General features: G+C 37.8%; 1 protein-coding gene across 3 annotated transcripts in view; it reads left to right on the top strand.

Annotated features, from left to right (window-relative positions):
• The first annotated feature begins 2,644 nt into the window (after nt 1–2,644).
• The window catches only part of LOC311615036 (nucleolar and coiled-body phosphoprotein 1-like), a 49,182-nt gene continuing 39,037 nt past the window's right edge, over nt 2,645–12,789 (top strand). For 2 of the 3 annotated variants that reach the window (XM_084870203.1, XM_084870202.1), the window contains exons 1-2: nt 2,645–2,663; nt 4,503–4,538. The gene's annotated coding sequence lies outside the window, so the exon portion shown is untranslated. Of the gene's footprint in view, nt 2,664–2,838; nt 2,909–4,502; nt 4,539–12,789 lie in introns of those variants that run through there. The other variant, XM_084870204.1, reaches the window with a different exon arrangement.

The raw sequence follows: 12,789 nt of genomic DNA, 5'->3' as shown, positions 1-12,789 counted from the left end.
GACATTCATCATCCAATTGGTCAGTATGGAAAGTTCTTTCTAAGAGAGTACAAACCTAATTGTCATTAATTCCAAAATGTGTATGAATTTTAAAATTTTATTTTAATTTTTTTTTATCTCAGAAGAGGAAGAGATGGAGAGAAGGAAGAAGTGAGGAAGGGAGGGAGACAAGGAGAGAGAGAGAGAGAGAGAGATTGCCATGAGAGAGAAACATTAATAGAAACATGATTGATTGCCTCTTGCATGCACCCTGACTGAGGATTGAACCTGCAACATGGGTATGTGCCCTGACTTGGAGTTGAATCCGCTAACTTTTGGTGTACAGGACTATGTTCCAACCAACTGAGCCATAGCAGCCAGGGCAAAATGTAAATGAAATTTAACTTTAAGTATAATTATTGTGCAATAATTTTTATTAAAGTATTTTCTGGATTTTTGATCAAATAATAGCACAGTAAACCCCTCAATATACTTAGCCAAGATTTACCAATTGTTAGCATATTGCTACATTTGTTTTATATTTATGATTTTTTAATCCAAAGCATTTCAGAATGATTAGTATACATTATGGCACTTTACCTCTCAGTACTTCAACATGTGTCTCATAAGAACAAGTTCATCATCTTACATTATCATACCTAAAAACTATTACATTGATCTAGTATTATCTAATATCTAGTCTATAGTTGTTCCCATAATGTCTTTTATAACTGTTTTATGTTCTATTCAGAATCCATTCAAAGATCACTCAATATATTTGGTATCATAACTCTTCTTTGTCACATCTTTTTAATTTTCTTTAACCTAGAGCAGATTCATTTTTAAATATTGCAATTCTATATAAATATACAAATGAACATATGTTTATATATTAAAATTTAATGTGCAATTGTTTACTTCCTCTACCCACTGGGAGTGCAATAATTTAGGCAAACAATGTAACAACCCTAATTATAAATGTTCCCCAAGACTGGTGAAATAAAATAAAAAGTATGCCTAAATGCAGCAATTCTATATATCAGGTATAATAAAATTCCATATTGAGATTTTTGGGTTGGTTTTTTATTAGATTATGAACTTTTAGAAGGAGAACAAATTGTGTTTTGTTCATTTTTACAATTCCTGCCCCAGTACAGTATTTCGAATGTGGTGAGATTCTATACATGTTTGGGAACTGAATGAATGGTTCTCTCTCTCTATTATAGTGAAATATATGTAACGTAAGAGTTGTAATTTTAACTATTTTTAGATGTACAGTTTAGTGCCATTAAGTACATTTATATTTTCATGTACTGTTCTTTTATAATAATTTAAGGGATATATTAATTGCAGAAAAGTTATTAAATAGATAACCAAAAATAAAAATGATTTAAACTTCCCTCAAATTCTACCATCCACAGAAAACTGAGATATAACTACTCTTAACAGTTTGGTATATACCCTTCCAGATTTCTTTATGTACATTTATTCCTATCCAAATAAGATATACAAGTGAACATATTATATTGATATATACTGTATAGTAATCTACTCTCATTTCCTTAACATATAGTCAATATTTCTCATGTTAATATTTTTTTAATATATTTTATTGATTTTTTACAGAGAGGAAGGGAGAGATATAGAGAGCTAGAAACATCAATGAGAGAGAAACATCGACCAGCTGCCTCCTGCACACCCCCCACTGGGCATGTGCCTGCAACTCAGGTACATGCTCTTGACCAGAATCGAACCCGGGACCTTTCAGTCCACAGACCGACATTCTACCACTGAGCCAAACCAGTTTCGGCTCTCGTGTTAATATTTATAGATAAGTGGGTTTTTTTATATCTGGTTATATTTCATCTACTTTTTTATGTCATATACCTCCAGTAGACATACTGATGGTTAGGGGGTCTTGGTAACAGGACTAAGAATACAGATGAATCGCATGAATTCTTTTTTTTTTCTCTCTCTCTCTGAGCACAGTGGAAAACAACACTAGGGTCTGGATTTTTAGCTGTGGGCCTCTGTGTAATTTGGGGATTGCGGAAGGGGTTGAGCATATTTTTCTGTCTTATCTTTAGGTCAGGGAATGACAACATTGCACCAAAGGAAGGAACAAGAACAATGTACGTCATTTGAATGGAATGTCATGTGAAACCAACATCTTCTGGAGAAATGCTACTGAATGCCTGACTCTCTGTATTACTTGCTTAGAGGGGGAAAAAAAGAAAAAGAAAAAAAAAAAAAGCAACACATATTGAACAACACAATGGCAATGCTCACTACCAGAGAGACTAAACCTTGTTTGATGGGTAGTAGGACCACTGCAGAAAGAACACCATTAATGAGACTGTTGCCAGGAGACGGGAGAGCCAAAAGCCCATAGCATTGTAGGGGTTCCACTGAAAATCAAGGCAATTTAAGTGTGATTTGGATCAGAGGTTTAGCTATTAAAATCTGTCCTTTGATGAGCATGTACTTTTTAGTGTATAATGCTTAGTATGATTTTATGTTTTTGGAGGAATTTGGAGGCTAATCCCAAGGCATTTCATTTCTTTCCACAGAGCTTATCCCTTCTTCAAAGCACAACCCATTTTCCAGTGGCTGCTGCCCCTCCCCCCACACTTTTTCAGTGCTATAGCCTGGGAGCTGGTGCAGACGCAAAGCGCATGCTGCTGGTAAGTAGCCGAGCAATCTTTTGTAAAATAGATTCCCAACATATGCTTTTTAAAGCAAGTGACATGTTTTAATGGAATAGAATAATACTAAACTGTGTAGGAATTTCAGATTCTAATCAGTAGCATTGGGAAAATGGCTTAATTATATTCTAAATATTTCACGGTCACTTTTCTAGTTTAAAGCTTGTGTCTTAAATGGTGAGTGAGTTGTTGGAAGAACATATAGAACCTTCCTCGTGATTCTGGTAAGATATTTTCTAAAATAAGACTTGACGAAGATGTCACTAAAATGAGAAATTGCATTCGGAATGGTATTTCTGCTTTACTATGTTTGGATTGGACTTGACAAAAATGGGTTGTGATTCTAGATGTTCTCAGATCTGATTTCCTTTCACAGTGCGGAGAAAGCAGGAGAAACAATGTTATTTTGCAATGAGGAAAATGATATCATTTCTTTTTTTTTTAATTAATAAAATGATGTGACCGGATATCTGTACAAGAGAGAAAATAAGAAGGAAGGCAGCCTGTAATGTTCAGATTAATTACTTCATGTGCATGATGAATGTGTGTTGAATGAGGAAGATCAACATTTAGTTTTGGGATGAAAAATCATGAAAAATAGATAATGAACCTTGCTACGGTAACTTTATTTTAAAGAGGATGCATTTGTATTTTTGGTGTCAATTTGTATTGTAAAGATATAATCTTCCCATATTCCTTTCTTTGAAAAGGGATATAAGAAGGATAGCAGAGATTCCTAGCAACAAAGCTGTTTTGTATGTTTCTGAAATGTGTTTGGAAATGTGTATTATGTTTCCTGTCCCATGGAATTTCCTGTCCTGCAAGAAAAAAAAGAAAGAATAGTTCCAGTGGTGGTTTTGCATTCCTTTGAAATTCAGATTGTTTTGACACTTCAACAGGAAGAAAAGAGAAAAAAGATATATACATTTTCGAGCTAGATGACAAAGCAACAATCCAGTAAGAAAAATAAGAGTGAAAAAGCTTCAAAGAAAGTCCGCAAGATGGACCATTTTTTCAGTCTAAAAATGTCCGCTGCTAGCATGTTTTGCATGGGAAAAGGGGGAGAGTGGGTGGAAGGCAAAGGGAGGCAGTGTTGAACAGAGCACTGCGGCAAAGAGAATGACTGACGCAGCCAGGGACATGTGACCATTCTCTGGTGTAGTGAAGAAAATTTTCCAGGAGTCCATCTTGTATAAGGAATTCTGTACCAACTAACATGCAAATAATACCATAATTTGTATGTAGTACATAGTAAATTTGTTTTTCTTGATGCTCTATCAGTGTACGTTAGTACATTTAGTCTTTGCTTTTTATTGTCTTCATTTTAAGGCTTTCTCTCTGAGCTTCCACCACTTTTATAAACTTATTAAAGTATCTTGTTTAAAATGGTATCTTTCACCTTTATTCATAAAAATATAATATAGCCATTGCAGAAAATTAGGAAAAATCTAAAATGACTATAAAGTTACCAGTAATACTATAATGTAGAGATAATTACTTTTAACATAATTACTGTTAGTTTCTCTTCTGTGAATGCATGCAAATAAATGCATAATAAATATATTTGTATACAAAATGAAAATCATAGGTACATATAGTTTCCGACCTGCTTTAATCATAAAAATGACATATTGGAAGAAATTCCCCATTATTTAATTTCACCAGAATGTGATGTTTTGTGGAGGCATAATTTTCTATTAGATAGGTGTTCCACTAATTGTCTAATTATTGTTTGTGAATATGTGCAACTTTTGCTGTTATAACTTAAGGAATATCTTTCCATATAAATATACTTGTGCTTTTCTGTTTTTCCCTTAGGATAAATTTTTAGATGTGAAATTTCTGGATCAAATGGTATGAACCAATTTATTTTTTCCCCTATCCCCAATTCCATACATATTGCCTAATTTATTTATCATATGTGATACAAACATTATTTTCCAGTTGTTTTTTTGCCTGTTGATTTTTTAAAAATAATTTATGGTGGTTTTATTTTTACATGTCACATGTGTACATTTTTAAATATCCACAACTAGTAAATGTTGCTTTTGTGATTTATTCTTTTCTTTGATGAGTATATTCACCTGTATTTTTCACTAGTCATTTCATTGTTTCAATTTCTACAATTAACTTTAATCATCTGAAATTTATTTTGGTATTTATTCAAAAGTATGGTCTAATTTTGTGCTGTTGGTCTTTTTTCCAAATAGGTCATCATTTGTTTCTGCATCATTTATTGAATAATCCAGCCTTCTTCCACTGATTTGAAATGGAAACAATTGTTCTCTTGTTAGGTAGGGTGTAGCTTTCCACAGGTCGGCCATTTTCTTTCTACCTAAGGTGGTTACATTCCACAATACTACTCCTACCTTCTTAACAGCTTCTGAAAGCATTCCAATGTGTCATAGTCATGCTTATGCACTTCAAGAATTCTAGGCACATTCAGTTTCAGGCAGATGCTTTCAAACAGGATTTTAAAATTAATTACATAAAATTTTTATCAGATTTTTTCTTACAAATTAAAATTGAGAAATCTGAATATAAATCACTGATCCAGATGTGCTAATTCCTTTTAAACACACCTGAATTCTAATTTTGTGTTCAAAAAATACCCCTTAGGTTAGTGTTACTCCTAAGGTTCTTCCTTCAAACCTCTTTTTTTACTCCTCAAGTGCTTGGAGAATTAAAGCTGTCTGGACTCAGTTTCTGGAATTTTCTAAAATCTAAGAAGTGTATGAGAAGCAGAAATAATGCTTGCCAGCCTGTTGTTGGTAGTATTCTGATCTAGGGGTTTAAAGAGGGCAGAGTGAGTCCCAGTCCATGCCACCATTGTCACCATGTGTTTTAGATAGGGACACACTGCAATGATTCATCTCTTCACTGCAGGTGGAAGACTCAAGCATAAAACATTGAGTCTTTTAGTGGAAGATGGTTTAAGTGTACTCACAAAAATATTTGACTATTAAAATCATCTGCCACTCACTGTTGACCCTCCACCCTGTCTCCAACACATTCTTATTTCTCTATTGACTTCTGAACTGGCCTCTAACCTTTACTGATTTTGAAACAAAACAAGGAAGCAGGGATGGGAGGATGGCTTGCTTACCCTTATTGCAGGGGGCTCTTTAGCTCATAACCACGGCCCCAAGCATTTGACTTGCTGCATTAGGCTATGATTTGTTTGTATCTAGAGGCTGGTTTCCCTGGCAACAACAGCTTGCCAGAGCTTACACATTCCTTTCTCTGCAGTGGCGGAATGCAGCTGGGAAGGCAAAGGAGGGGTTTTTGGGACCAGAGTCACTGAAGGAGTTATTCTGCAATCATGATGTTAGTTTTTCTGGGCTAAACTGCCATCATGATTGTATATAGAACATTGAATATTTTTAATCCTTGGAAGGTTTTGAGCGACTTCCTTTTTCATCCTCACAAATTACCTCTTATCAGTATGCCACCAGTGATCATGAAGTCTTCCTAATGTTTTATGTTACGTATACTCTCGGGGGCCTAAGGAAATTCATAGTAATGTGAGCACAGGAAACAGACTGCCTGGTTTCAAACCTCCACCAATTACAGTTATCCTCTCTGTACCTCAGTTTTCTCGGATGTAAAATGGGGATAATAATAGCACTTTTAGAACAGTGTTTGGTAATAGTCACCATTATGTGTTTGTTATTATTATTTATTGATATTAAAGGAGACTTGCCCTAAACAAGGTTTTCACTGCCATGTACAACCTCACCTTCTAATGCTTACTGGCTAAATCACACAAATACACATTTACTCATACCTACAGCACACAGACTCTTCCAATGGCACGCAGACACCACAACAAAACGACTTGGCTCATAGCATACACACATTTCCCCTATCTCTCAGACCCAGAGGCACACATATTTCCCCCAAGGCAAAAAGACTCACCTAAGGGACACAGAATCACCCTACCATAAATGCTTTACCATGACATGTAGAGAATCCTGACACCACAGACTGTCCCCATATTATAAGGTCCTTTCCCTGGCACACAGAGTCTCTCTAGAGCACACAGACTCACTCCAGGGAACACAGATTCTCCCAAGAACAGGCATATTCTCAAGGCAAAAACATTTGCCCCACAGGAACATGGACACATCCTACAGCACTCAAATACTCCCCAGAGCACACAAACTCTCATCATAGAATGTGGACTCTGTCCATGGCACATAGACTTCATACAGCACAAAGGTTCTCCTCACAGCACAGAGATACTCCTCACAGTACATTAGATACTTCTGACATCCAAAGATTCTCCCCACAGCACATATTTTCTCAATGCCCTACCGACTAAAACCATAGTTGAGATTTTCCTTGGAGCCCAGACTCACCTCACATCACATTGACCTTCACCAGAGCACACAGACTCCATCCCACAGCATGTAGACTCCTTTCAAACTTGAAGAGTCATCTCATGACACAGACTCCTTTAAACATACAGACCTTCTTCAGGGCACACAGCCTCACACCCTATCACACAGACTCTCCCCACAGAACATAGACTCACCCACAACACACAGACTCATATCAGAGCACAATGACTCTCCAAAGAACACATATCCTCCTCAGAACACAGTTCATGGGACAGGCTGAAGACCCACACAGAGAGACACAAAGACTCTCCCACAACAGGTGGACTTGCTCCATAATACACAGACCATTCCAAAAGGACACAAACTTGCCCTAGAGTACACAGACACTGCCCAGATCAAGCAGACTCATTCCACAACACACAGATTAAACCCACAGCACAGAACGTGTCCCCCACAACACACAGGTTCTCCCCACAACCAGAAAATTATTCCCACAGAACTCAGTGCATCCCACACACTGAGATGTCTCACAGTCTATAGACCCTTCCTACTGTGTATAGAAACACCCCTTAAACACAAACTGTCTTCCTAGGACACAGGCCCTCCTCACCTCCTAACCCTGTCACAACAAAACACAGCCCAAATTCTTTAAACAAACTGCAGTAGACACACCTCACAATGCACATCACAGCATGCAAATTGGTCCTTTGATGGGCAGTCTTGGACAACAGACACAATCTTGCCACAGTAGAACCTAATCTATCTCCAAACTGTTCAGAAATGCCCCTCAGGGCACAGGCACAGACCTGATCTATAATACCCTCACTCATCTCACAACATAGATGCAACTTATGCTGTACACATATACATACAAACACATTCCACAGAACAACACTCCACCCTTATAATTAACAGAATTGTGTTACAACACATGCCATATAAATTCATTGCACAAAGATGATACTCCTTATGGTGAGTACACAGTGTAAACACATTTCAAAACGCCTGCAACTGTTTGCTCTACAACTTCCACATTTACCTCAAAGCACATAGACTGTGTCCCTATTCACACTGCTTCCCATAAGCAAAATATGCCTAACCATGCACAGAATTTCACCAAAATGCATAGATTCTTCCATCAACATACATACTTGCTCCACAACATACACAAGCACCACTGAACACAGACTCACCCTAAATATACAGACAAACCCTTTGGGACATAGACCTGACTAGCCCCACAACATAATCATCACCACAACACTAAAAATTCACAGGCATGACTGTAAACATAGACTTCTGTATTGCGCAGAATTGTATCACAACACAGACTTACTCTAAAATGGAAGTCCTACTATGCACATAAATATTCCATAGTGTGCAAACACATAATACACATTACCATGCAATGCAAAGAGCGCCATCATAGTTTGCAGATATGCTTTATCATACTATTAAGCTACAACTCTTGCCTGCAACAGATACACAGCTTGTGTAATGGTTAAGGGTAAGGCCTCTAGACCCATACTACCTAGGTTTGAATCCAGGTTCCATTCCTTTTTTAATTGTATCACCTTGGGTAAGTATATATATATATCTGTGCTTTAGTTTACTCATTTGTAGAACAATAATAATAGTACCTACCCAAAAGGGTTATTGTGTATTAAATTAAATAAGATATGTTAAGTACTTAGTGCAGTTCCTGGCACATATTACTGTCACCCCACCACCACCATTACTACTAAAGGGAAAAGGACCTACCTGGAATATTTAGAATCATGTGACAGAAGAAAGATTCACCACATGATACAGAGACTAGCCCAAGAACATCTAGAAACACTCTACAGCATACAAACACCCCACCACAACACCCATACACCATACGGAACTCAAACAGAATTCTAAACCAGATGCCACTCACAACACACTGAACTGCATCACAATTTAAAAATTTGTTAAAAAATTGTACAGGCTTGCTCCATAATACACACTCATTCCACAGTGTCCAGACTGCATGCACAATATCCAGCCACATCCCATAAGACACAAGATCACAACACACAACACAGCACACACATATATACATGTACCCTATAACTCAGCAATAAAGCCCTATATTATACAAATACATCCTACCACACACTAATTTTTGTCACATAATATGTGGACATATCTACTATTCACAAACATGCTCCTGAATATATAACACTTGTACCATGATAATGACTACAACACAAATACTCACCCAGTAATTCAGGGGTGCCCATGATATGGACTTACCACAATAGATAGACTCATCCAAAGACATGTAGACAGTACATTGACTTGCTACAAAATAGCTTAACAGGTACAGGTATATTCTATACAATGCATGGGACTGTAGTGTATATAATAAACATTCTAAATTCTCAACCTAAGGCCTTTCTCCATAAACTAAGGTTTGCTTGAGGAATACAAAGAATATTCCATGACACTTATCATATCTCCCAAGACACCTAGAGATATGTTAATATGAACAGAGAAGCTTCACAGTGTTCACCATCACATAACATGCATCCTCACTCCACAATATACAAACTCATCCTTCCCTGAAATGCTCATTGACCTCCAATGCACAGACATACCCTATAACACAAAAACACTTTTCATGAGCACAAACACCCAAAATGCACAGACATACTCCACATCAACACACATACACACCGTTTACAACAACAGAGACATCCTACAATGTACCCCCAATGTAGCAATTAGCCTATGCTTTAAAGGAAAGATGTGTGGTAATGTGGTTCCTGTGAGCATGAGCTGTTGGAGAATCCTTTATCTCATCTGGAGATCCATATAACATATACACATTTCCCACAGCAAACATGGTTCCCTGGTAACTAATAGAATTGCATCACAATCTACAAACTTCTATAAAGCACGGACCCAGACAACAATACCCAGACTCATACCATAAGGCACAGAGACATGTCATAATCTAGGTTCTAGACTCACAACAAGGAAAAATACCTTTCAAAATAAGTATTCTTGTAAACACAAAATTCTCCAACAGCTCACAGAAACACATCACCACACATCTTTCCTTTAAAGCAGAGGCTTGACATACAACTTACAGTGTTAGTCACAATAGAAAGTCTTGCCACACATTGCAAATATTAGTATCTCAATACCTAGACATAGCCCACGAGGCCCCAAGATGTACCTAAAGATATGCACAGCACCCCAAAACAAAGGGTCAGTATAGATTGTGATTAAAATCTTACACTTAGGTTTCAGTTTTCCTGGATTCTACTCCCACATGTATTATTTACTAACTAGAGGCCTGGTGCACGAATTCATGCATGAGTGGGGTCCCTATGCTTGGCCGGAGATCAGGGCCAATCGGGGGCCATCTCGCCCAGTTCCAACCAGGGCCAGGCCAATCGGGCCTGTGGCTGGGGTGAGAGACTGAGGGAGGGACCATAGAAGGTTGGCTGGCCATGGGAGGTTGGCTGTGGGAGCACACTGATCACCAAGGGGCAGCTCCTGTGTTGAACATCTGCCCCCTGGTGGTTGGTGTGTGTCACAGTGACTGGTGGACCATCAGCTTGTTCCAGTCTTTTGGTCGTAATGGTTGCTTAGGCTTTTATATATATATCAATTGTGTGAATTTAAAAAGGTTTCTTAACCTCTCTATGCCTTATTTTCTTCAAATAGAAATTAGGAATAATAATGGTACTTTTAGAATTATTAAGAGGAATAAATGAGTAATGACTTATAAAGTGTTTAGAACAGTGCCTGGCAAATAATTGGTGTTATCCATGTTAACTGATCTTGTTGCTGTTATTGTTGTTTCTACATGTGGAACTGGACCATAATGGTAAGACTCAACCTAAAATAATTAGAATTTACCTCCAGCAAAGGGTATACCCTCATAAAGCAAAGAATCACATTACAGCTCACACTCTTATTACTCTTTCCTTATAATTCTCATGTTGACTACACTTAGCTCACAACACCACAAGCAAGTGACACCCAGTCTCTGCAACACATAGACTCACACTTAACACCTACACACACATTGCAATGAACAAACATACATGTGATACAGAAACATTCATGCAAAGACTCATCCCATTTAACTGCATCCTATATATCATGCTCGACAGCATACTTACTCACCACTGATTACATTGGCCACACAACACAAAACACTTTAAGTGCCCTAGAAATAATCTACAAGGCACAGACTTCTTCAACACATAGGATTGTATCACACCATCCCTATCAAAACCCACAAAAGTTACCTGTACACCCCAAATTGCCCACAGTGCATAAACTTGCCCCATAATGCAGGTAATCTATTCACAAGATCCAGATTTGCTCCACAGCACACATACTAGTCCCATACCACATAGATTTGCCTATTCCCCACAATATGATCAATGTACAAAGTCACCGATAAAGTAGACATACCAAACAGGTCACACAACACACATCATCAGCTCCACACAGTGAAGACTTAACCCAAAACATCTAGACTCAACCCAGTAAAAACCTTCATTTTATAATACTAAGATTTGTCTTCCAAAATACAAAAAATAAACAACACCCTATAATATATAGACCTGATAAATACCTTACCATGCCCTATAATGTACAGACCCAATGCAGACTCTTCTCATTAAGTAACAAACAGCATCACAACATGCCATGTTGCCCCACTGTGCACAGTCTAGCCTCATAATATCTGGACACAATTTACAATGAACAGGCATCTACACAACCCACAGCCCCCAAGGAAACAGAATTACATCACAATGCAGAGGCCCCAAGCATCTTCAGCTGTCCCTACATAGATCCCTAATAGATATACAGGAAACATAAAACTCAAATACAACCACAGGTTTATCTCACAATCTACAGACATGCCCCATAATGAATAAACATCTCCCATAACACAACTCACAGTTTGCATTCTCCACACTCACATTAGAAGATCCAGAGTCAAGTCAATGCTCACAGATCACCCCACAACCCACAAATATGACACATAACGAGCAGACGTGCCTCTAAAAGTATGGGCACAACCACTACCCACAAGCTTAAACCATAATGCACAAAATAATAACATAATGCTAAGGTATGCTCCACAAAGCCCAGACTGACACACAATGTACACACGTCAGGCAGCAAAGTCATGCCTCACAATACCAAGTATAAGCCCTAACAACACAGATAAAACACATAATACATAGACCTCTCATAACAGGAGATATACCACGCAACACAGAGACTGCTAACATGCATGGGTTGGAATCACAATGCATAGACTCACTCTACAAAACTGATTTGCTCCACAATAGACACAATCGCTCCATAAGGAAAACACTAGATCCAATACCCAGGTTTAATGCACAGTATTTCCCCCCACTTCCCCACCACTGAAGAGGCCCATAAGGCATAGATAGGCACCTCCAACACCCAGACTTGCCTAGCCAAACCTGGACATAATATATACTTCATAATCATTAACCACAATCCAGACATCAAAATACCTTGTATGCAATACAAACATGTCTCATAAACACATTTAATCACCCATAATGCACTGACTTATTCCATGAAGCATTGGTTTATCCCATTCAGTTTGATCCAGTACCACAATCAATAGAGTTGTCCTGAAACACAAAGGCATTTCCTAGGATGCAAATACATGTACCATAACATTCAGAATCACAATCCACAACACCTAGAGACTTCATACTATTAAAGCA

This window comes from Pipistrellus hanaki, assembly GCF_964339955.1.
Source record: "Pipistrellus hanaki genome assembly, chromosome: X".
Lineage (NCBI taxonomy): Eukaryota > Metazoa > Chordata > Mammalia > Chiroptera > Vespertilionidae > Pipistrellus > Pipistrellus hanaki.
This window is presented reverse-complemented; position numbering and strand designations above follow the sequence as displayed.